The sequence below is a fragment of the Cupressus sempervirens genome, chromosome 10 (genome assembly GCF_028749045.1).
Source record: "Cupressus sempervirens isolate cs-2001-9-10 chromosome 10, ASM2874904v1, whole genome shotgun sequence".
NCBI lineage: Eukaryota > Viridiplantae > Streptophyta > Pinopsida > Cupressales > Cupressaceae > Cupressus > Cupressus sempervirens.
In genome coordinates, this window is record NC_143127.1 from 975695121 (window position 1) to 975722738 (window position 27618).

Consider the following 27618-nt stretch of genomic DNA (forward strand, 5'->3'; position numbering starts at 1 on the left):
CTTCCTTACAATAGTCTTCAAAGTAGAGCTATATGACTATAACCCAAAACTACCCTATACAACCTATAGGTCTTCCTTATATGCATTTTTACCACTTAGGAAGGTTCTAGACACCAAGCCCTAAACCTTGAGGCTGACCAACCTCATATATATTATTTTATTGCACTCTATTACATAGGATCAACTCAAGAGAATTTACAAATTACATTTTTGGATAGATCCAATTCTGGAGACTATAACTAACAAATCATTGACATGATAGACTATTATAACCCCATTCTAGAATCCTTAGCAAACAATCTAAAAAATTTTATCATGTAAGTGTCCATCAGCCAAGGTTTTGCCTCATTTGGAGCCATTTAGGTATTCATCAATGGATTGGAAGTTTGGATAGCCAAAATTCATACTGAAAATTCCCAATAACTGGACTAATACATATGATATGACAAAAAAACTCAACTGGCAAGCTGATATGTTTATGATGAACCTCCAAATATGAGATTAGAATAGTATGAGCACATAATCCCAACTTAATATAACTAGCAAGGGCCCACAAAATAGCAAGTTTGTATAGGAATAACCCTTATTGAAAATACAAAAATTGGAAAGCTAGAGATAGAAATATTTTTGGGTGATGCAAGATTTCTCATACACTAAGGATGGTCCTCCATCAAACACATGATGTAATTTGAGAAGTGACCCTATCACATCTTAGATAGTTAAAAGAAAACCAAGACAATCAACCTTGTCCCATGCTATGATTAATTCTCCACTAGCTTCCCTTTCTATTTGACTAGATATTCTTCACATTTTTTGTTCCTTGTCCTTGTTCCAACATGACTATCCAATATCTCCTTATTCTTGTCCATAACTGAAGTACATGTTGGAATACTCCACTATGGTTCTACAACTTCATCATCACCTCCTTCATAAGATTTTGTCAAATCTTAAATAATGAACACTAGTTAAATATTTAGGTCAATAGGCAACTTCACTTCATAAGCATTTCTAGAGTCATGCCTTTTCACTATCTTGCATGGTCCAAATTCTCCATTTTCAGCTTATTAAATGTATGGGAATTGGAAATATCTCCTTCCTCAAATGAACTGTGACTTTATCTCCAATATGAAATTCCTTATATATTATTTTCTCATCTTCATTACCCTTATACTATGTATTAATCCTTGTAAGCACCTCCTCACCTTGTCATGGATGTTCTTTGAATGTTCAGTAAAATCCCTAGCTTCAACACTACTTATCTCTCATTTATCCAACTTCCTCCATTCAAAATAATTTTTAGGTATGCTCCCATATATAATCTGGAATGGTGATTTATCAATACTCCTATTGATATAGTTATTTTATGCAAATTCTTCCTATGGTAAGATTAGATCCCAATAAATTCTCCAAATTACAATTCACTTATCCATCAGTCTATAGATGATGTGATAAACTGAACTCCAAATTTGTCTTCAATTTCTTCCACAATGTATGCTAGAAATAGCAAAAAAACTTGTATCTCAATCATAAAATATTCTCTTTACTAGACTATCTAGTCTCACCATTTCTCTAAAAAAGTACTTAGCCACATGAATAACATCACTAGTCTTCTTGCAAGGAATGAAATGTGCAATTTTTGAAAATCTGTCAACCACCACAAATATTGATTCATGCCCTCTCTACATCCTTGGTAAACCAAGAATGAAATCCATATTGGTATCTTCTCATAGATTCTCAGGTACATGTAATGATTGATATAACCCCATATGTTTCTTCACTCCTTTTTCCATCTTTAACATGCTTTGCAGTTCTACACAAAATTCTTGGCATCTTCTTACAATTGTGGCCAATAATAATTCTCACCAACCAAAGAATTCATCTCTACCAAAGTGTCCAACCAATCCTCCACTATGCTTTTCCTTGATTAAAGAATCTCTATAGAAATTTTGGGAATGCGCAAGACTTCCCTTGAACAACATACCATCTTGGATTATGAAATCCAACCACTTTGTCCTGTCAAGTGTAAAAGGTTTTGTAAAAGCTTTCCAAGCCTCACCAAACTCAGGATCCTTTAGATATATACTCTTGAGTTCCTTTAACTCAACCTCCTGAATTTGCATATTTGACATCAAAAATTGTGTTCTACTAAGAGCATTGACAACTCTGTTAGACTTCCCATTCCTATGTTTCAAAACAAATATATAACTCTGCAAAAAATCAACCCATTTTAAGTGCCTTTGGTTTAAGTTTCCTTCACTATTCAAATGTTTTAAATCTTGATGATTAGTATACCATACAAACTCCTTAGAAGATAGTTTATCCCCTTCTTCAATGCTTGGACTATAGCATTCAATTCTTGATCATAAATAGAACAACTATTTCTTTTGGAATCATTTAGTTTCCCACTAAAATAAGCAACAAGCCTACCTTCTTGGCTTAAAAAAACTCCTATTGTAGTAACCATAGCATCATAATCTACTTGAAATACCTTATTAAAATATAGAATTTCTAAAACAAGAACTTTGTAACTTTCTAGTATTTCAACAGATTAAAACTCTTATCTTCTCCTATAGTCCACTCAAATTATTTCTTATCCCCTCTCATTATTTCAGTCAAGGGTCTACAAATACTGCTAAAACCTCTGATAATTTTTTTTGTAAAAACTAGCTATTCCATGAAAATATCTAACCTCTATTGTGCTACTTGGAGTAGGCCATTTGATGAAAGCCTTCAATTTTGTAGGGTTTATTTTTAGACCTTTTGTTGATACTAAAAGTCCCAAGTACACCAACTACTTCTTCACAAAAATACACTTCTTCTCAAATCTATCAGCAATGTTTCCTCCCTCAACTTATCAAACATTGTACAAATATGCATAAAATTCTCCTATAATGTATTACTTAAGATCAAAATACTATCTAAGTAAACAATGATAAACTTAGGTAGAAACTCCTATAGTATTTAGTTCGTGATCATCATGAAAGTGCTTGGTGCATTGGATATCCCAAAAGGCATGACTAACCACTTGTATAATCCTTCCCTTATTTTGAAGCTTGTTTTCCACTCATCACTTTATTTGATAGGAATTTGATAGTACCCACTCTTTAGATCTGTCTTTGTGAAGTACACAACTCCATTCAAACAATCCATAATATTAACCATCCATGACAATGGAAATCTATGCTTGATTGTGATCTTGTTGATAGCTCAAGAATATGTTCACATCCTCCATCCTCCTTTCTTCATAGGTGCTAATACTACTAGTACAACACCTAGACCCAGACCCTCTTGAATCAATCCATTCTACAACAACTCATGAACTTATGTTTTTAACCCTTCACTTTTTGTTGGTGTCATTATGTGTGCCACCTTTTTTTGGAAAATTGGCTCTTAGAATCAAGTTCATTTGTTGATTGATCTTCCTTTCTAGGGTTAATCTAGTAGTTACATTACCTGACACAATATTTGGAAACTCCTTGAAAAAATATGGAACTCCTATAGGTACCTTCTCTAATTTTGTACCATATTTTATAACTATAGAAAACTACATACACTTATGCCTCATACCCTTGAGAAAATGTTTTCCATATTCTAGCAGCACTACATACCTTTTCTTATTTGTCCTTTAATGGCTTCAACTTATAATACACTCTATGCTTTGTCAAAGTGTAGATATTTGCATGCCCATTAGCTAAAACATACCTATCAAACTACCATGAAATACCTAGAAACATATGACATATGTCCATAGGTAAGATATTACAAAACACCTCATCTTGGTAGCTTCCAATCTTGAACTTCACTAGGCACTGTTCATTAACTTTACCTTGTGGTCATCCTACACTTAGGGAATACAATATGACTCAAGTGTTTTTGCATCTTGAGATTTTACCTTGTTTGTGCTTCTACCATCAATGATCACATCAAAATACTTATCTTCATATTTGCCCTTGGTGCGAAACAAGTTCATCCTTTGATCGGGTTCATTCTCACTACTCAACAAAACTCTTCTATTAACTAGGACTTCTCCTCTTTTAGCATCTTCAGAATGTGAGGATTTCCCATCTCCATCAATATTCACAACTCTATCATGGCCTTCAAATATTCTATCAATCCTTCATTGGCACTAAGGACACTCAAATTTCCTATCCACAATGAAGAAAATTTCCATGAAAGGGTAAAATCATAAACACGTGTCACCCTTTTGTAAAGCAAAAGGCCAATAAAAGTATAATTGGTCACCTTCAACGAGATAAAACTGGTATTATTATATAGAATTTGAAAATGAAGGGTAAAAGTATAAACTAGTGTTACCTTTCAGGCTAACTTATCAGAACAACTGAGTTTAAGCATTTCTATCTAAAAATCTTTTTTCTTTTAAACATATGATCTAGATAAATTCATTCTAGCTAAGTTACATATGGTTTCACACTTTTCCAATTGGAAATGTCTACTAAATGCATGCTTTATACTAGTTTATTTCCAATTACTAAAGAAATTAAATTATTTTAGAAAAGTGGCATTTCAATAACTCTTAATATTTTTAATGATATTTTTAAAATAATATGTAAACACCATTTTATAGAGTTTGGAGTCAAGAATATTCTCATAAATATTTTATAGTATTTTATTGATATAGTGTATTGTAATTAAAAAAAATCTACAACCATGTATTTTAACACTCGAAAAGATGTCAATTTTGAGAAAGAAAAAAATATTCGATCATATAAAAAAAATCTAAAAATTATATGATGTTTTAGAGGAGAGAGTTATCTTCTAGAATGCACAATTTTTCTCTTGGTTAGAATATATTTGTATTGAAAAATGTGGTGGGAGATGAAAACTATTGATTTCAAGTGAGTTGAGATTTCAATCCTGATAAAAGAGAAAATATAGGTCTAAAGACAATTTTTATTTTTGACTATTCTACACACACACACACACACACACACACACACACACACACACACACACACACACACACTTTTGTGGTGGGAACTAGACCCCTAATTTTTAGCATTTTTTAGGACCTAAAAATTCATCTATAAAAATTAGAAACTATGTCAATTCTTATTCCAAATAATTACTAAAAATTATAATCTTAAACTTCATCCATTTGTACTCATTTCATTAGTTTACCTCATTTCTAATTTCAAAATAATAATACACATTTTATGTCATTAAAGGTCAATAGTTATACTTTTGTTAGCCTTTTCCTTTACAAAAGGGTGACATAGGTTTGTGCTTTTACCCTGAAGTAAACAAATGAAATGTGTAAAAATGTATGAAGTTTAGGATTATAAATTTCAATTTCCTAATTTATATAGATAAATATTTAATTGCTGAAAAATGCTAAAAATTAGGGATCTAGTTTCCACCACAAAAATATATAAAAATAAACATATTTCCCTTTCATCTCAAACTATTTTGTAGATAACATATATAGCTACAACAATCAAAAATAAAATTGTCTTTAAACCTATATTTTCTCTTTTATAATGATTCAAATTTCAACTCACCTGAAATTGATAGTTTTCATCTCCCACCACATTTTTAAACAAATCTATTCTAACTAGAAGAGAAATTATACGTTATCTAAGATGACTCTCTCCTCTAGAATGTCATATAATTTTTTAATTTTTTTGATATGATTTAATATTTTTTTCTTTCTCAAAATTGACATCTTTTCGAGTGTTAAAATACATGCTTGTATAATTTTTTAATAACAATATATTATATCTAATAAAAATACTATAAACTCTATATGAGAACATTCTTAACTTTGAGCTCTATAAAATGGTGTTTATATGTTATTAAAAAAAATCATAAAACTAGTAAGAGTTATTAAAACGTCAGTTTTCTAAAATAATTATATTTCTTTTGTGATTGGATACAAAGTAGTATAAAATATGTATTTGATAGACATTTCCAATTGGAAAAGTGTGAGACTATATATAACTTAGTTAGAATGAATTTATCTAGATCATATGTTTGAAAAAAATCAAATTTTAGATAGAAATACTCTAATTTAGTCATTGTGATAAGTCAACCTAAAAGGTGACACAAATTTGTACTTTAACCCGAAGAAATCCTCTACCATATCCTTTCCCTCTTCATCTTCCTATCTAATCTCTATTATTCTAATCAAGGGAATTATTTTTCCCCTCTAATTCTGGTTGCTATTGCTAGCCTCATCCTTCTTCTTTTGAACATTATTTCAGCCCCCATAAGATTGTCTGCCAAATCTTCCACCATGACCTCTACCACTATCTTTTTTACCAAAATTTCTATTTATCTTTTCTTGAAATATTAGGGAAAATTGGTATGTCTCCTCAATACTAATCACTTGAACTAGAGTCGCCTCCTCTTGAATTATTGGTCTCAACCCATTAATATAGCGAGAAAATTTCTCCTTATTTTTTATCATATGGAAAGAAATATTGTCAATTAGTGAAAAAACCCTTAAGTCATCTAGGAAGGTTGGTTAATATTGCAACCAAGCTTTCCTTCAATCAACATTTTTTAGTGTAGCCTAAGAAGATTGAGGATATCCAATGTAAACTGAGTTCACTGTATAAACCATGTTCTCAGTGTGAATCAAGTTCACAGTATTCGTCAAGTTCTCAATATGAACCAAGCATCTAATTCAAGTCAAATGTGCTTCAATGTCACCCAAGTGAAAAAGTGTTTCCTAAGCATCTAGTGTTACTTGAGTTCCATAGTATCACTTGAGCTCACTTTATTTCCTGAGCATCGGCATGACACCAAAGTACATAGTGTCGCCCAAGCATCAACATTTGGCCAACTTGAAGGTATAATTTAGTTATTGTAATGACATCTCTTGTTTGAGACAACTTGGAATGGAGATATAGTTTTATTAATATATAAGGAAGGTAAATTAGTTTCTCTAAGCTATGTAATAAAATAAATACATGGAATATGAAAAGGATATAAGTAAGTGAGGCAAGTGAATATATAATACAAGATGAAGATAAATCAGATTGAGTAAGAAAGCTACCAAGAAATATAAAGGGAAAAGGAGAGTCTTATCTATCATATTCAGGTGATTGAAATCTTCAAAGGATCTATTTTAGAAAATTAGTTACAAACAGGGATCTATTGGATATAATTGATTAATTGTGTGTTGTCTTTGATGTTTCAAAAATGTCATATCAATTGGTAGACAGTTTCTACTAAGCTCACTCGTGGATTGAAGGAATTTAGGCAAAAAAGAGTGTTGACCAAGATCACTCGGTTAACAAAGGGAAAGTTGGATAGAGTTAGTGTTCACTGAGTTCACTTGATTCCAAAGGATCTCTACAAGTTTTTAGTGTTAACCAAGCCTTTGTTGGTTAACATAGAGAATCATTCTAAAGTTAGTTTCTACTAAGTAGGGTCAACTTTCGAAGGATTTTTTTTGTTTTGGCATATGAAGCTTAATTACTTTATGTATTGATTCTAGTTGACTATGGTGATGAATTTTGGTTATTATAATTTAAATTTTGGCTGACTTGACCATCTAGAATGTATAAATAAAAGGTCAAGTTGAGATTTCTAGTGTGTGTGCAAGTGTGTTGATTGAATTGAAAAGAAAAGAGAGGGAGTGAACTTGAAGGATAAGTAGGTATCCTTATGGAGCAAAAAAGTAATATTTGATTAGGAAGGATTGAGTTTAAGGAGAATGGAGATCTTGATTTAGCAATTTAGTTGTATCACAATTAGGTCATTTCATTATTACTCTCTCACCATTGTAGTAGTGGTCTAAAATCTCTTAACAGAGTTGGTCTAATAGGTAGTTGTAAATCCTCTAACAAGGTGGCAATTCCATTGAATTGGTTAAAGATATCTTGCAAGGCCACTCCTAGCAAGGTGATTAAATCCTCTAACAAGGTCACACCTAGCTGTGCGTTTTGTAACCTTTAATAGGGTTGATTCTTAATAGGGCTCATTGTAGAAGAGTGAAAAATAGTAATTAGTTACATTGGTGGCTTTTCCTAAAATTGGGTTTCCACATTAAATACTGGTGCCTCGTGTTCATGTTATTTATTTCATGCTTGCAAGTTAATTACTCTTAATGTTTTAAAATCTGCTAAAAGTAATTCACACTTAGCATTTACCAAGTTACAACATTTTCGTGTATCTACCAAGTAGCAATAGTAATCAATTTTCTCAGTCTTATTTTAATTGTTGACATCAAAGGGATCTGGGATTTATTTTAGTGGTAACTAATTCACCCCCCCTCTCAATTACTTCTTCTATATTTACAACAATTGGTATAAGAGCTTTTGGTTCTTGTAGGAAAGGTTTCAAGGACCTAAGCTAAAGATTAGGATGTCTTACAAGAGATCGATTTTGAAGCTAAATAGAGACAACTTTCTAGCATGGCAAGGACTCATGATACTTCATCTGGCTATCGTTAGTGATTCAAGCTACAAATATCTTGATGAAGAATACAAAACTCCTACTAGTACATTATCTATTGGAGATATTGCTGAGAAAAAGAACCATAACATCATGATGATTGGTATTGCATTTGCTATCAGCTATGATGAATTTGATGAGATCAAAGACTGTAAAATTTCTTTTGATATGTGGAATAAGCTTAAGGACATCTATGGTGGTGATGAAAATGTAAGGAGAGCCAAAGTAGAAAGCCTTAAAGAATAGTTTGATCAAATGAAAATGAGAGAAGATTAAAATGTTTCCAAACATGTGGAAAGAATCAAAGCTAGCATCAGTGTAATAAGGGCTTCTAGAGGAGAAATCAAAGAAGAAATTGTTGTACGTAACATTCTTAGAACTTTGCTTCCTATCTATGCAATTGGAGTATCTGCTATTCAAGAAAAGAGATGTGACCCTAATCATAAGTTATGTTTGGATGCCTTGGTAGGAAGATTGATAGCTTTTGAGCTAGAAAACTTTGATAATTATGTTCCAGCTTCCAAAAATGTTGAGTTTGCATTTGAAGAAAAAATTTCACTCAAGAAGAAAGGCAAGAAAACAAAGGATATTTAGTCAAAAAGTGAAGAGGAAATAGAGGAGAGTTTTGATAGTGATCTTGAAGTTGTTGAAGCTTTACTTGCAAAGAAATATTCTAGAGGAAGAAGAAAGTGCAAAGTTAAAGTTCCTTTAATCTACTTTTCATGTGAAGAAATTGGTCATATTGCTACCGGGTGCCCAAATAGAGAAAGAAAGGATTAGAAGAAGAGCCAAAAGTACAAAGCCAAGAAGGAATTCAAAAGTCACAAATCCTTCAAAGACAAAGGTAAGAAGACTTGTTTTATGGCTAAAGATACTGATAATAGTGAAGATGAAATAGTGTGCATTGTTGTAAAAGATGAATCTGATGAAGAAGAAGATAAGATGGCACTTATCGCTCATGTTAGTGAAAATGACACATGGATCATAGATAGTGGATGTTCACATCATATGCTTGGAGACAAAACCAAATTTGACACTTTGAACACTATGATGGGGGGCAGTGTAAGCTTTAGAAACAATGAACCTTGTTGCATAAAAGGGAAAGGCCAAATCTCATTAACTAATGAACTTGTATGTGACAATGCCTATTGGGTTGAAGGGTTGAAACATAACTTACTAAGTGTGGCATAGCTAATAAACATTGGATTCAAGGTAGAATTCATGCATAGCAAGGTAAGACTACTGGATGACAAAGGGAATCTAATTGGATCAGGCAAACAAACAAGAAGTAACCTATTTTATCTTGATCTTGGTGATTGCTCATATTTTATTGCTCAATATTTGGTTATGACAAAGAACACTATGTCATGTAAACTTTGATAATATGGTCAAGATAATAAAATTCAAAAAAGTAAGAGGTATCCCCAGTTTGAAGAAACTAGTGTTGGTTTATGCAAAAATTATCAGATTGACAAAATAGGAAAGACTAGTTTTAAAAGAAAAAGCTATCAATCTGAAGATGTCTTAGAAATTGTGCATACTGATTTGTGTGGACCTATTGGAATAGAAAGTTATAGTGGAGAAAAATTCTTTGTTTTTTTTGTTGATGACTACTCTAGAATGATGACTGTCATGGATCTTAGAGAAAAGTTAGAAGTATTTGAGAAATTCAAATGGTATCTAGAAAGAGTAGAAAAAGAAACATGAAAAAAATTAAAATTCTTAAGATTAGATAGAGGTGGTGAATTCATCTCCAATGAATTTAATAATTTTTGCATTGAAAGAGGAATCAAAAAGCAAGTATTAGCCCTTGAAACTCCTTAGAAGAATGGAATAGTTGAAAGAAGAAACAAATCCATCATGGATTGTGTAAGGACTCTAATGATTGAAAAGAATATTGCTATCAAATACTAGAAGGAAGCTATCAACACTACAGTTCATACTTTGAACTGAGTACAGTTGAAGGACTCACATAAAACTACCTATGAATAATGGTATGGCTACAAACCCAATGTAAGTTACTTGAAAGTATTTGGAAGTAAATGTTATATCTTGAAAGAGTCTAGAAAAGGAAAATTTGATGTGAAAGGTGATGAAGGTATATTCTTAGGATATTCTTGTAGAAGTAAGGCATACAAATGTTTGAATTTGTCTACTCATAAAATCATAGAAAGTGCACATGTGAGAATTGATGAGTTAGCAGAAAAGACTAAAGAAGAAAGCAAAAGGGAACTAGAAGATTACAAAATATTTGTTTATTTCGAACCTGATACATTGCCAAGTACATCTAACAATAAGGAGACTTCACATCTTGAGTCTTCCACAACTACCAAGTTACAAGAAGTACAAACTAAGTCACAAGGACCCAAGTCACATTCTAAAGCTATCGAGCCAATGCCTACCTAGTTTGAATGACCCGAGCCAGAAGTTGAGATTCAAAATGAAGACAGTACAATTCATTCAAGAGGCAAAGAACTTGTATTGGCCAAGTATGTCAAAAGGCACCATGCACCTAATCAGATTATTGGAGATAAATTAGAAGGTACTATGGCAAGAAGCAAATGAAAAGGTACATGTTTACTTGCTAATTTTGAACCTAGAAGTGTTAAGGATGCTATAAAGAATGAAAGTTGGATTGAGGCAATGAATGAAGAAATAGAACAGATAGAAAAGAACAAAACTTGCACTCTTGTTCCTAGGCCTAAAGATAAAAATCTGATTGGAACAAATTGGGTATTCAGAAATAAGCTAAATGAAGATGGAAAAGTATCAAGGAACAAAGCTAGATTAGTATATAAAGGTTATTCTCAAGAAGAAGGAATTGATTATGGTGAGACTTTTGCTCCTTTTGCAAATGGGGTTGCAAGCTTTGGGTTTAACTATTGAGGAAACTCCATAGTTAAGCGCACTCAGGCTACAGTAGTACTGGGATGGGTGACCTCTTGGGAAGTCCCAATGCTTCACCCCAGTGAGCATCACCTAGATCCAATGAGTGCTAAGTGTTCCATTTATTGTCATGAGAGATGGATTCATGTTGAATCACTACTCATGAAATATGGGTCAATGAGTTTGACTCAAAAATTACATAGTTAAATTCTAATAGCAATATCATAGATTAGAAGGTGTTAGGACTCTACTTGCATATGCTACTCATAGAGGATTCAAAGTGTATCAAATGAATGATAAATCTGCATTTCTAAATGGAATTCTTGATGAAGAAGCCTATATTAAACAACCAAAAGGTTTTGTTGATCCTAACAAAAGGGATATGGTCTACAAATTAAACAAAGCTCTATATGGTCTCAAACAAGCTCCTAAAGCCTAGTATAAAAGACTACATAACTACTTGATACAGATTGGTTTTCAGAGAATAAATGATAACAGTAGTCTGTACATCAAGGAAGGACCAGATAAGAAAATTGTGTTGGCAGAGATATTTGTGGATGATACTTTATTTAGAATAAATGATGATGTATGCAAAGCATTTTCAAAACAAATGAACAAAGAGTTTGAGATGTCCATGTTTGGTGAAATAAAATCCTTTGTTGGATTGCAGATACAACAAAACAAAAATGGTATCTATATCACCCAATCCAAGTATGTAAAAGAGATACTCGAGAAGTTTGGTATGGAAGATTCTAAACCAATTGGTACCCCCATGTGTATTGGACTCAAGCTTACCAAAGATGATGATTCCAAAGAAGTAGATTAGACCTTATACAGATCAATGATTGGAAAATTATAGTATGTAGTTTACACAAGCCCTGATATTGCCTTAGTAGTTGGGATAGTGGCAAGATTCTCAGCTAAACCCAGAGAAAATCATATGATGGAAATCAAAAGAATTTGAAAATATCCAAAGGCACAGAGGACTACGGCTTATGCTACAAACTTGGAGGAAACCTAGACCTAAAGGTATTCACCGATACTCATTGGGCAGGAAATATTGATGACAGAAAAAACACAAGTGGTGGAGCTTTCTTTCTTGGTAAAAGGTTGGTATCTTGGACAAGCAAGAAGCAAAACTACATATCCCAATCCATAGTTGAAGCAAAGTATGTAGCAGTAGCAGTGAATTGTTCTAACATTGTTTGGTTCAAACAATTACTGGAAGGAATGAAGGTTGAAATAAAAGAGCTAGTAGTCATGTATTGTGATAACACCAGTGCAATTAACATATCAAAGAACCTAGTGATGCATTCCAAAACAAAGCACATTGCTATAAAATATCACTTTGTCAGAGAACTGGTGCAGGAAAAAGAAATTAGATTGGAATATGTCCATACAAAAGAACAAATTGCACACATATTCACCAAGCCATTACCTAAGCTTGTATCTAAGAGGTAAGCTAGGGGTCATTCCTCTATCTGAATCTCACTAAATAAAGTTTAGTGATGCATCAATAAAAACCAAGTTAAAGAACAAATAATTGATGTAGCATAATCAAGAGAATATTGTGTATGAATCAGTACTCAAGGTACATTGATACAAATTTGGCATGTGTTGTCAAAGAGGGAGAAGTTTATTGTCATATCTTTATCATTCTAAAATTTTGTAGGGGGAGAAGTTTGGAAAGGAGTGAATACAACATAAAGAAGAAGTTCTTGTTTAAAATCAAAGAAGGAGAAACTTTTTGTGACAAGGAATATTGTTCTCAAAATTTCATTGTGGTATGACATGTTGTGTTTCCATCAATGCCAAAGAGGGAGATTTTTGGATACAATTAATTAATTGTGTGTTGTCTTTGATGTTACAAAAATGTCATATCAGTTGGCAAACAGTGTCTATCGAGTTCACTTGGGCATCAAAGGAATTCAAGTAGAAAAAAGTGTTGACTAAGATCACTCAGTTAATGAAGGGAAAGTTGGACGTAGTTAGTGTTCATTGAGTTCACTAGGTTGCCAAAGGATTTCTACAAGTTTCTAGTGTTAATCGAGCCTCTACTGGTTAACATAGAGACTCATTCTAAAGTTAGTTTCTATCGAGCATGGTCGTATCTCAAAGGATTTTTCTTGTTTTTGCATATGAAGCATAATTACTTTATATATTGATTCTAGCTGACTATGGTGATGAATTTTGGTTATTGTAATTTGAATTTGGGCCAACTTGACAATCTAAAAGGTATAAATAAAAGGTCAAGTTGAGATTTCTAGTGTGTGTGCAAGTGTGTTGATTGAATTGAAAAGAAAAGAGAGGGAGAAAACTTGAAGGATAAGTAGGTATCCTTGTGGAGTAGAAAAATAATATTTGATCAAGAAGGATCAAGTTTAAGTAGAATAGAGATCTAGATTCAACAATTTAGTTGCATCACAATCAGGTCATTTCATTGTTACTCTCTAACCATTGTAGTAGTGATCTAAAATATCTTAATAGAGTTGGTTTAACAACTAGTTATAAATCCTCTAACAAGGTGGAAATTCCATTGAATTTTTTAGGACCTCTTTCAAGACCACTCCTAGCAAGGTGATTAAATCCTCTAACAAGGTCACACCTAATAGTGTGTTTTGTAACTTTTAATAGGTTTGGCTCCTAACAGGGCTCACTTTAGAAGAGTGAAAAATAGTAACTAGTTACATTGGTGGTTTTTCCCAAAATTGGGTTTCCAAGTTAAATCTTGGTGTCTCATGTGTTCATGTTATTTGTTTCATGCTTGCAAGTTAATTACTATTAATGTTTTAAAATTTGCTAAAAGTAATTCACACTCAACATTTACCAAGTTACAACATTTTTGTGTACCTACCGAGTAGTAGCAGTAATTAATTTTCTCAATCTAATTTTTATTGTTGACATCAAAGGGATTTGGGATTTATTTTAGTGGTAACTGATTCACCTACCCTCTTAGTTACTTCTTCTATATTTCCAACAAGATCATCCCACTAATTCCATTCTAGTAGTTCCATTAGGTAAATCGTCTAACAAGGTGAGCTTAATAGTCCTTTGTAAGATCTCTTAAAAGAGTACATACTTCATTGTATTTTAAAATCCTTTCACAAGCTAGGCCTCAAAGTCCTCCATTCTCCTGGTAGAGTAGATCACTAGAAGTAATCAATTTTAAGCCCTAACTAGCCAACTTTATTACTACTAGTAGTGAAGCATTACAGGTGTTATCCCTACCCTAGTTTTACCTTCTCCTTGGAGGGTTTATGGGTTACCAAATATTGTGTGAATGTGTTATGGTGTTTATTTCTTTATTGCTTTATGTTCATGCATGACAATAGATTAGATAACCTAATAAAGTAAAGAAAAAATATTCTAAGTTGTAAGATTTAAGTAGTTCTTGATTCCCCTCCCCCTCTCAATCACATGTTTTTGATTAAATTTCCAACAATTGGTGTCAAAGTAAGGTTCTCCTATCAGAGGCTTAACAACTTGAGAGTAAATATCTGAGGAAATGGAAGTGTATAAGTTAGAGAAAGTTATTTGAGAATGGTCCAAACTTGATCTACACATGGCTATTGAACAAGTCAAGAAACTCAAGGAGCAACTCATTCACTTATTGAAGAGAAAAAAGAATTGGCTACATAGACAAATGATAATCTATACATAGAAGAAAGAATAAAAGACCTCTATAAAGAAATAATTTTAGAAGAAGTAGATGTAGCCATAGAATATCTATTAGTAAGGAATGCTACTTTACAAGAAGAAGTAAGAAAATTTAAATAGAATAGGAAATTCACTTAGTTGGACTATGTGAAGTTATGAAACAAAAGAAGAAAGAAATAAATAATAAGTAAATGATAGATGAAGACAAAAGATTATTTGCAACAAGATTAGAAGAAAAGACCAATGAAGTCTAGAAGCTATCACAACATCAAGAAGAAATGGAAAATCAGCTAGATGATGTAAGTCATGAAACCATTGATCTAAGAATAAAGAATGACTGATTTCATAATGAACTAAGAGCTGAAAAGGAGCTCAATGAAAAAAGGTTGAGGTCACAAGAAAGTGCGAATAAATTATATGAAAAAACTTTGAATATAGACCTAAAGGCACTGTTGGCGTAGGGTATTCTAATCAAGGAGAATCAATGGGAAGACAACGTAGGCAACACAAACCATCAAAATGCAAAAAATGGAAGAGGAAAACAAAGGTGTGGGAAATTTTTAAGAGAGAAGGCTTTACCACTGTCATCATGAGACTTCATGAAGGCAATCTGAATGTCACCAAGCCTTTTTTGTGTAAGTAGAATGTTGGCTCTCTAAACTTAGACGATAGGAAAATTAAAATAAATAAGGAGCTTACCTCTAGAGTGACAGGAATTTTGATGGTCAAAATAAATTTTATACAGATCAAAAATATTAGGATGTGGCCATTTACAACTTTTGTAAGGAGATGGGTGAGAGTGAGGCTTTGGTGAAGCAAGAAGGTAAGATTTTTTTCTAGCTTGAATGCATTAAAAAGTTATAGCACTTTGTCTTGTTGGCTATTTTTAACTATTGGACTCTTGATGATAGGTTTTCAAGGATATGCTCACACCATTTTGTTATTTTGAATAATTTTAGGCATGCCATTAAGGTTTCAATTTTATTTTATCTATTCTCTTCTATGACTTCTAGTATTAATGGTTTAAGGGAGAGAACTATGGCTATCCATCCACTCCATGAGGGCTTAATGGTACTTATTTATGAGGACATTAAATCCTATTCCATCAAAAAATTCCCTGAGGTGAGAGAGATGGGAGCTTTGAATAAGAGTGGTCCATAAGAGTCTCAAGGACTTTTTGACACTTAAGATAGTGAAGGCTTGCATTCAGAGGATGAGGAGATGGTACAAGAAGATAACAAGAAGGGTAAGGGTTTTGTTTGCAAAATCCCTATGAAATCTCTAGAGAAGAATATGTTTACTGGGAAAAGAAGAAAAAGAAAATGGACTTAGATGAGGACTTTTATGAAGAGGAGTTTATGGATACCAATGAGGCTGTTGGCTACATCAAGAAAAAGAAAGGTAAGGGGGTAGAAAAGAAGAGCTAGGTTATATACAAGCTGCTAGGACCCTTGTGCCCAAGAAAGAAGCCAAGATTGTCATTTCATTAGATAAGTATGAGGAGGATAGGTATGAAATAGAAATAGATGTTTAGCAAGTGGATGCCAATAAGAATTCCAAGCTAATGAAGAAGAAACCAAATATTGGTAAAGGTGAGATGAATGATGGGTGAATCTCAATTTCCCCACAAGATTTCATTAAAGATCAATATGGGGATGCTTCCACTTTGGAAGAATAAGACATTATTTTAGTGCCCACCTAGACTACAAAGACCATGTCTGATGATGAGATCCTTGCACCTTCAAAAGGAAAGAAAATGGATTAAGAAAATATTAGTATAGATACAATCAAGTTGGAGATTGTGAGGGAGAAGGTTGACTTAAAGGTTGGAGAGGCTAAACCAGGTAAAGTGGATCTCCAAGCGCTCATTGATCCTTATTTGATCATTTTCAATGGCTACAAAAAGGAAGAGGATATGGATTTATGAAATAATGCTAGGTATAATCTTTCAGATAACTTCAAGTCCATTAAGTGGGTGTTTCATCAATTCATTGACTTGAACAATAGGATGGATACTGTGGGATAGAGAATTGATGGTGATAATATTTAGCATGTTGCTAAGTAGGAGAAACCTCCTATGGGTTCTCTAATTGACATGGGTAATTTCTACAGATTGGAAGCCTAGGTGTTGGAGTTGGATAATAAAGTGAATGGTATTAAGAGAATCCTTAGGAATAGAGCATACCAAATCTATAAAATGATCAAAGTCTCTAATGAGCATGAAAAAATCCTCATTAGTAAATTGGAAGGTAGTCTCGAGGAGAAAGCCATTGTCACTATTATTGAAGATGAAGGTGTTACTTTTGATATCAAGGGCAGTAGGAAAATTACTGTTGGGGCCTCTTTAGATATTAGGTAGACTAAAGAAGCTGAGAAGATGGGCTAGCTAGAGGAGCAGGTAGTTAAGCTTCTCAAGAAAATGGGTTAAGTCCAATTTATTGTCCCTCTTCATTTTCCTTTTTTCTTTTCATTTATGCGTTTTGTTATTTTTTGTCCTTTTGTATTTGGCTTTATTTGGATGATGGCCCAATTTCTTTTTTATTTGATGTATCTTTGGACTTAATGTTATATCTTTAGTATATTTTTTGCCTTGTGTGAGGTCCCCTTCAAAACACTTTTTCCTAACAAAAAACAACATGGAATAAATATACATAAACACATCAATTAAACATACTTAATTACAATAAAAATTTCATTATTCAAGGGTTCCTTCACATTGAGTCACATTTAAGAGGTTTTATTAATATGTTTAAATCTTGTGTACAATCTCTATAATCATAAATGAATAACAAATACATAATATCAGAAGCTTATATAAGTACAACTTATACAATGAAGTATATCCAAACAAATAATACTCTACTATATAGGTCACAAGGTATGCAATCATAAATACAGGTACATTACTATGCAATACAATATCCAATGGGATCTTAAAGACAAGATACATGATACAAAGATACATAATCAGAGTAGAAAGTTTCATTCCTCATCAACTCCATTTCAGATCTAAAATATAATCTAACCTTTGTTAGAATCTCGATCTTAGCAACATCACATAGATCATCAATCAGCCTAGGGTCCAATATTATTGGAGACATCTTCTAACATCTTCACAAACATAAAAATAATAAATCCACAAGATCAACCATCTCCAACCTTCACTCTAATACCACCTGATGTAGTGCAAGGTAGAAGAATTTGCAAAGGAAATTTCCTTTCCCCCAACAAATAACCACACAAAAAAATATAAACAATAACACAAATTTTTAGATGAAGAGCCACACCAATTCTCATAATAGAACCATAAAATTTACATCCAACATGCTCAATTGTGCTCGTAGGACACCAAGCAACCTCCTTGTTTTCCAAGCCCACTCTTAGCTAGTAGCTCTACTCAAATTTTCTCCACTCAGCTAATCCATGCTAAACTCTATGTTTAATGAATAAAAATGATCCAATACTCCACAAGACCCCAATACTTGTTCCCAGCTAAGCCACAAGTCATCTTAGCAAGTTAGAAATTAAATAAACCATTACATTAAATACATATTTGAGCCACAAGTCATCTTGTGATATATATTAAATATGAAATGACTTAGTTGGCTTACAACACCAATTAAATGAACCTAGGATATAGATCCAAGGCCCAAATAAGTCCACACATATCTTTAGTTTGATTTGCGTCATCATCATTTTCTATAGATATAAAACACACCAAGTCATCTGATCAAATCCACAAGAACTCCATTCAGAAAGCCAACTTGACGAACGAAGAAAAACCACCAAGCATTGTCGAAAAACTATATATGTTGAGCTACCAAAACATGTTGAGAAATATAGTATATGCCAAGTGATGCAATGTATGTCAAGTGCAATATACACTAAGATCCTTCAAGGACCAAGCCCCTCAATCAACTCTACAACCAAGAAGTTCTCAATTACGACCCAACAAACCTCTTCTTTGACTAAGCTCTCTAACCTCAGGGTTAAATCACTTTACCATACAGGATTTCCAACTACCCTAAGATGCTTCAACATAAAAATTGATGTGGCATGCCATATATCATCTTATTAACCCCTTTAATTGACTCAATAACAAGTAAGGAGTCACCCTCCAGAACTATATTTTGAATTCCCATATTACAAGTAATCTCTAACACCTAGAGAAGGCCCAACACTTCATCCTTATTACTATATATGCTCCCAAAATTTGTCACATATCCTTGGATGTAGATCCCTTGTTCATCCAAAAAAATCCCTATAGAAACTACCCAATCATTCCTCCTTCATCCATCAAAATTAAGTTTCCTCCAATTTTTTGTTTTTGTTTTCAGGGGAGGAGGGTGACTTCCATCTACTACCCTTTCTCTTTTGGGCCTTTAAATTATCCACCTTTTTAACTAAATGAGATATATCTAGAACTTCACCCAAAAATTTTCCATTTGAGTAGGGGGGCGGAGGTTCATATTCTATATTAGAGTACATTCTCAAATTAGAGCCATAATTATTCAGAAAAACACCTCTAGTTGGGTAAATGTTTCTCTAAATATACCATTGTTTTGCTCTTTCAATATGTTCCAAAACACACAGGGAGGAATTGACTTCCATAACTTTTAATGAAGGGATAGTGGGAGGGACATCTCTAGCCTAAGATGAATTGGTGATAATCCCTATTGAAGATCCAAGAAATCCCCAAATGACTAAATAATTCCTACCAAATTTGAGTAGAGTAGGACCAATGGACTAAAAGGTGGGAGGTAGTCTCTTCCTCACAACTACACAACACATACTAGTTGACTATACTATTGTGAGTATACTATTGTGCATAACAAACCACAAGAAGAAATAAATCTTTGGTAGAATATGATTCTGCCAAACATATTTTTCGTCTGAGGTGCCTTTGTCTCCAATTATACTATAATACATTGATTTCACATTGAATTCCCAACAATAATTTTTTTCCCAAAATTTTTTATCTCTGTTTCGGAAGGAGGGGATACAAGTTTTTTTTAGGAGGTTCCATAGCTCCACATAGAGAGCTTTCTCCACCAAATTATGATTATTCTTTTTAAAAGCTTTCCAATCACCATTTTCAATATAATTGGACGTCTTGAATCCAAAGGTATTCACTCTATGAACCTTTAAATTAGAAAACTTAGTTAAAATTATATGGGATTCACCAATCCACCTGTCTTCCCAAAATATAACCAAATTCCTATCTCCAATTCTCCAACTGATACCTCCCCTCAGATGCTTCCTATTCTTAGCAATATTGATCCATATCCTTGAGCCAAATAGGAGACCTTCATTGTAAAGAGCTTGATTAAAATGCCTTCCTCCCAAGTATTTGGCTCTTATAATAGGACAACTCTAGTCAAATCTTGGGCCAGTCTCCAACCAACTTTAGTCATGAGAACCTTATGTAAATCCCCTATTCTCATCAGGTTCAACCCCCCTTGAGATATGGGTCTACACACTTCCTTCTAGCTAACAATACTCAATTCCATCTTCTCCCCATTCTCAACCATAAAAAGTTTCTTTGATTTTTTCAAGGAATTCTCTAAAGAGGTTAGATATCTTAAATAAGGAAAAAAAATAGACTAGGATTAGTTGGATAGAGGCAACAATGAGTTGTAATTTCCTAGAATTGTTGAGCACCTTACCTTCCCAACTCACCAACATCCTTTACATTCTTTCCACCACCACATTCTAGAATTGAGGAGTAACTTCCTTCACCATGATGGTGAGACTCACATATGTGTTAGTGAGGCCTACTACTTGGCAATTCAATTTTGTAGTTATCCTTTGTTGGAGATCCATTTCTGTGTTGATGAAATATAGTTTTCTTTTCTGATAGTTAATGTGTTGTTTAGAGACTTCAACATATTGGTTCAAGATTTTCTTCCAAAATTTTCCTTCCCTAAGAGAGATAAACCATATAAAAAGGTATCAACCAAAAATTGTTGTAGAACCTATAGCAGAAGAGTCATAGCTAGTTTGACTCCCACAATCTTTCCATGAGAAACCATAACCAGATGGTTTCTCCCCAAAATTTCAGCCACCGCAATGAATAAATAGGGCAATAGAGGGTCTCATTTTTGAAGAACCCTCTTAGCGATGAATAATTATCCCAAAGAGCCATTGATTAGAACGAGGAATTGAATAATATTAATCATTTCCATAATGAAGGAGATGAACCTCTCCCCAAAGCCATACTTTCCCATAATTTTGAGAAGAAGTTATCTTCTAACCTTATCATATGATTTTTAAATATCAAGTTTCATTGCCATACTTGTGTTTCCACTCTTTTTCATAAAATGAAGAACCTAAGCCAATATTTGACACCCAGGGAAAAAATTATTCTTTTTTGAGCTAATAGCCTTATCTAGAATAGGATTAATGTGATTCACCAAAACTTTGGATAAAATCTTGTAAATGGTATTGCACAAGCTAATTGGCCTAAAATCCTTAAGTTTAGTAGGATCTCCTATCTTTTGTGCCAAAACAATAAAGTTCTAGTTCAACTCTTTGAGGATTCTACTAATTCTGATAAAGTCAAGTTGCATGAACCAAGTCATATTTGATGATATCCTAGAACTCCTCAAAGAAGGTTGAGGGGAATCCATCCAAAGCTAGACAATTAAAGGCTCCCATAGAAAAAATTGACTCTTTAACCTCTTCTTCAGACACCTTTTTGATCAAATATTGATTTTTTCTATCATCAATCATTGGGTTTATGACTCCTAGAAAATCATTCTCTATACTTTGATCCACCTATATCTGCAGAGGGTTTTATAAATTTCTTTAAAATATCTGGTGGTCTGACCCCCAATCTCTTCCTCATTAGAAAGATTTACATTTTTATTATCAAATATTTTTTGAATGGTGTTCCTCCTCTTATGTTTAGAAGATGACTTGTAAAGAAAGTCACACTCCTATCCCCTTCCCTAAACCATTGAACCCTAGATCTCTATTTCTAGAAGACTTCTTCTCTTTTAGTAACTTTCTTCCATTTCCTTTGCCAACTCAGTTCCTCCTCATGGGTGGAAAAGGATAGCCCCCCTTCACCATTGTTTCCTAAAACTCATCAAGTTTACCTTCAATTTCCTTCTTCTATTTGAATATATCCCCAAATGATGATTTTTTCTAAGTTATGATTCCCTTCTAATATTCACAATTTTCTTAGATATGCAAAACATAGCTATACCCTATAATCTTATATTCTACCATCAAGAAATATAATCTCAAAATAGAGGATGGGAATGAAACATTATCTCATACCTAAAGAGTTTGTTATTGTTGGAGTGCCCCTGTAACTAGGTAAATAGGAGCATAGAGTGGTCTGAGATAGTCTTGGGAAACACTTGAAAAGAGGTGAAAGAAAGAATATCCTAATCATCTGAAAGGAACACTCTATCATGTGTGACCTGGATAAGATTGTGTCTCAGTTGATTATTGGACCAGGTTAATGGGACACCTTGTAACTCCATATCTAGGAGGTGATTCCTTGTAAGGAATAATCCAATATGATCATGCATACTCTCTGAAACATCTCAAGTCCTCCAAGCTTTCCTAAGGGGTACAAAGGAGTATTAAAATCCACCACACATATAAATTTAGAACCCTTGTAGTTGTCAATACATAAAGAAGCATTCTCCACAGTGAAACCCAATAGTGTTGAGTTTATTGGGTTCCACATGGTTTTTATCCCTCTAGAGGTACCAAAATCTTCACTATAAGCATACTTATCTTCTTTCTAGATGTACAACCTACAACTCTATCAAATTTACACTTTGTCATCTTTACCTCTTGAATGAGGATAATATCTACCTTATGATCATAGATCATATTTCTTAGAGAAAATTGTTTCCTCATGTTATTAAATCTACTAATATTCTATCTAATAAACTTCATTTTCTACCTTTTTAAATTTTCTCAAAGGTCCTCTATTTCCCTTGAGAATTTTCTCAGGAAGTTTCCTTTGTTATTGCCACTCTTTTTGGTGCCCTCCCATGTCTCGTCTTATGTACCAAATCCACCTTTGGCTATCCATGAAGTTTCTTCTTTGGTTCCTACCAACCCCCATCCTTCAAAATTGGTGGCATGAGGGAAGAAGTTAATGTAGGGTCTTCCTTACATAGTCTTCCTTCTTTTCTGCATTTCCTAGAGAGAGTTGTGTGTGACTTTGAGCCAACCCTAAGGAGGATCTTGGTTCTTTACTAGGTATATTTTATTCAACAATTATCTCCTTCCCTTTTGTTTTGTCTCCTTCATTCATATGGGTTTTGCAATTAGTGACTATAAGTCCATATTTCTTACATTTCTAGCATTATAAGTTTGCATTCTCATAGTTAGTCACTTGCTTCCAAGTCTCCCATTTAGATTTCAAAGATATACTACTAGGGAGGGCTTTATTTGCAACTACATTAACACACAATCTAATAAATTCTAGATGAGACTTGTAGAGGGTGACAACATCCAATTTGATGAAATGACCAAAAGAGTCAACTATCCATTTGAATATGTTTTCATCCAAAAAATCCAAAGGAAGACCATGGAAACTAACCCAAAATGTAGCCATTCTCTGGAGATTAGTGTTGGAGTTGAAACCCATTTTCCATTTGGCCAATGCCATGTGGTGCTTACTATAACTCCATGTCCCTACCAAAACATGTCTTTGGTCCTCCTCAATAGAAAATTTGAATAAGAAGAGATATTTTACAACTACAGCTACCTCCACCAATCCTTTAAGTTTCTACTTGATTTAAACCCATCTCCTAACCATTTCAATGGAAGGTATGTAAGACAAAAACCTGTATCCCCATGAGATACAGTTGGAAGATCCCTAGGTGGGGTACCCAAGCTAGAATAACCCACCAACACCCCTTTTCAATTATATTTTAGTATCACCACATTCCATACCTTCTTCAAGATAACCTTGGAGCCAATACTTTGTAAAAATGCCAAATTGTTTCGTAATCCTATATCAATCCCCAAAGTCAACTTCCTATCAATATATGAGTAAACCACAACATAAAGGAGGCCCCGTTATATATGACAAGGCAAAGATCTAGATAAACTTTTGGATGAGGGGGGTGGGTGTTTAAGAAAAGATTCCACCATGGAAGGAGGTTAAAGTTGGGTTGCAAAGCTCCATTCCTCTTTAGTGAATGTATATGTTACTTATATTGTGATCCCTTTTATTTGACCACATAATTAATATTCCTTCTTGTGTAGATCAGTTTCATATGCATATTTCAAAGACCAAAATAATTTTATATTAGCATACTTGAATCCCATTTTTATGCCTAATGTTATCAGTTTCTACTATTTTTGCATGCTTTATTTTTTCTCATTTGATATTTTGGTTCTTTTAAAAAAAATGCTAATCAAGATAATACATATGATAAAGTGTCAAATTGAAGATGGTTTTAGTGTATTTTCATCAATGTAATTTTCTAAAATTTTATCATAGAGGGTATCCATGCATAAAACCATAGATGATTTTATATTGGATACCATAATAATTATACAAGAGCTTTATCACTTGACATCTCATCTTCATATTTCTAAAAACTCATGTGAGCTGTATCCAACTTATCTACTCCCTATTGGCTAGATGTTTCTCAATAATTTTCACATTATAACTTCAATACTAAATGTCTCATATTAAAAAAAATTGAACTAATAATTATGAATCTTGGACTCAATTCATATTATTGCACATGTTCAGAAATTCTCACTGCTCACAATACTTCTTAGTATAATTTTCTTTTTTATATTATCACATATTTATGTAATTTTTATGATTTTAAAACATCTAAATAATTCTTATCATATAGACAAACCACTTTTCCAACATTAACATATCCTTTCTCTCCAAATGACACTTTCAAAGGTTTTTAAAAGGTGTAGTTAGAGAATGGTCCACTCAATATAGTTAGTTCTCTAGGATTCAATTATCAGCGTAGCTAAATAATTAATGGTCTTATTCTTTACCATTTTGAAAATATTTGATTCTACCAAAAAATCATTTGTTGGTGAGGAACTAATTATCGACTCCTAGTGGATGTTGAAAATCTCATTTTAATTATTTTTACATGTGTTAAAGTTATAGTTGTTTACTATGTTAAGATGACTTGTTATCTGCATTTTGTTGGTAATCAAATTTTAAACTATTTGGATATCATCACGAGACATAAAGGTAGGATTACATTTTTTCTTTTGCAAGATTTGTCCGTCAACCTTATTTTAGGGCTTTTTATTGTTGGGGACAAATCTCTTCTAGGTAGCTTTTCGATTAGCCCACCCTTATTAATATTGTCACTTGGTTAATTTTATTTATGCAACTATTTAATAGGCAAGAATAGGAATATGATAGATCTTAACTTATGTGAGAGGTAGCAAACAATTTTTTATTGGGGAGAGATCTGAGTTGTATGATTTATTTCTTATTTTGAATATTCATGGATATAATCCTCTAGACTTCAAATATTTTGTGGATACTATAAAGAAGGAATTTTAAGTGTCTATTATGTTAAAATTTTAGTCATTAAGTAATTAATCTCTTTGTACATGTATTCTTATAAAGAGAAGAAAGCCTGATAGAGACAAAAAGGCCTTATAAGAAATTTTTTCACTTCTCTTCACGGAATACAAATAGGAAAATGTTAAGATAATAAGAGTGTCAGCCTTAATCATCATACCAAAAAACCTCTCTAAGAAAAAGAGGACAAAGTGATCATGAGGTACATTACATAAAAGTGACCTAGTCATTTGGTTTCTATGTCTTATTATTTTATTTCATCAAATAATTTGGTATAAAAAGACATGAGTACGATCATACAAGCCAATGGAGATGTTACTTATATTGTGAGCCCTTTTATTCTCAGGTGAAAGCACAAACCTGTATCACCCTTTGTGATATCTTGTGTCATCATAAGGCTTTTGGTCGAAATGGTTTCGGCTGGAACGGTTACAGCCAAACATATGTGGCAGTTTTGTGTGCCTATGTGGCTTGTACCATTCTAGTCGAAACTCGTTCAATTGGAACGGTTATGGCTGAAACCCCAAGCCGCAATAAAACTATCGTAAACCTCTTGCGGCTATTATTTTCACTATTACAGTTCCTAGATTTCTAGAGAGCGGGTCAAGTGTTTCGGTCGTAACTGGTTAGTGGCTTTTTCCTCCCCACTTTTTAATAGTTTTTAAATGTTTTTTTTGATTAATAGATGTTAATTGTACTTAAGTAGTTTTTAAACCTATTTTGTGAGTGAAATACTTAAAATTGTTTATTTTTTAATATGTTCAAATTATTTTAATTATTTTAGATTGTTTTAGAATGGTATTTAAATTAATTTGTTAGCAAAAATGTAGTTAAACATGAGATAAAAACATAGAAAAACATTAGGAACAATATTAGGAAAAACATTAGGTTAAAATATAGAAAAACATTAGGTTAAAATGTCAATAAAATTATTTTAAAAAATAGAAAAACATGAGGTAAACATATAGAAAAACATTAGTAAAAAATGTAGCAAACCTTTAGGGGACATTGTTCAGTTTCTAACATGACCTGATGGATCTAGAGGTGAAACAATAATATCTTATGGTGAAATTAATTTTGACATTAATTATACCTTCTACCATAACCCTATATTAACTACAATCATAACCCATACCACATTCTAACCATAACATAGGCCCTCTACTAACCGAATGAACCACACTTAGATATTGATGATGTTCAGTTTAACAACAAATTATTGTTAGGTAATAATGAGTTTTACATTACCAAACAACACATTAAGATCAGTTAAATGATATGTTTTTAGGTACGTTATCCATGCATCTATGTCTTAAGGGGACATAGGAGTTGTAGTAAGTCGTACTATTTTTTATAGGTTCTAATAAGTCTTAATATGTATTATTAGGATATAATAGGTGTTATTAGGTAATGATGATTCTTACATTAGCAAATGACACATAACAACCTCATGATACATTTCTAGGTAATTTTATCCATATATATGTTAAGGGGACCTAGGGACTCCTACTAGGTCATTACATCTGTTATAGGTTCTAATAGGTATTCATATGTTTATTAGCACATAATAGGTATTGTCAAGTAATAATGAGTCTTACATTACCAAACAACACATTAAGATCACTTATGTTGCAATTTTTTAGTACGTTATCCATACATTTGTGTCTTAAGGGGACATAGGAGTTGTAATAGGTCATACTATTTTTTATAGGTTCTAATAAGTCTTAATATGTATTATTAGGATATAATAGGTCTTATTAGGTAATGATGATTCTTACATTACCAAATGACACATAACGACCTCTTATTATACATTTTTAGGTATTTTTATCCATATATATGTTAAGGGGACCTAGGGACTCCTACTAGGTCATTACGTCTGTTATAGCTTCTAATAGGTATTCATATGTTTTCTAGCACATAATAGGTATTGTCAGCTAATAATGAGTCTTACATTACCAAACAACACATTAAGATCACTTATGTCAACTGCATTTTTTAATACGTTATCCATACATGTGTGTCTTAAGGGGACATAGGAGTTGTAATAGGTCATACTATTTTTTATAGGTTCTAATAAGTCTTAATATGTATTATTAGGATAT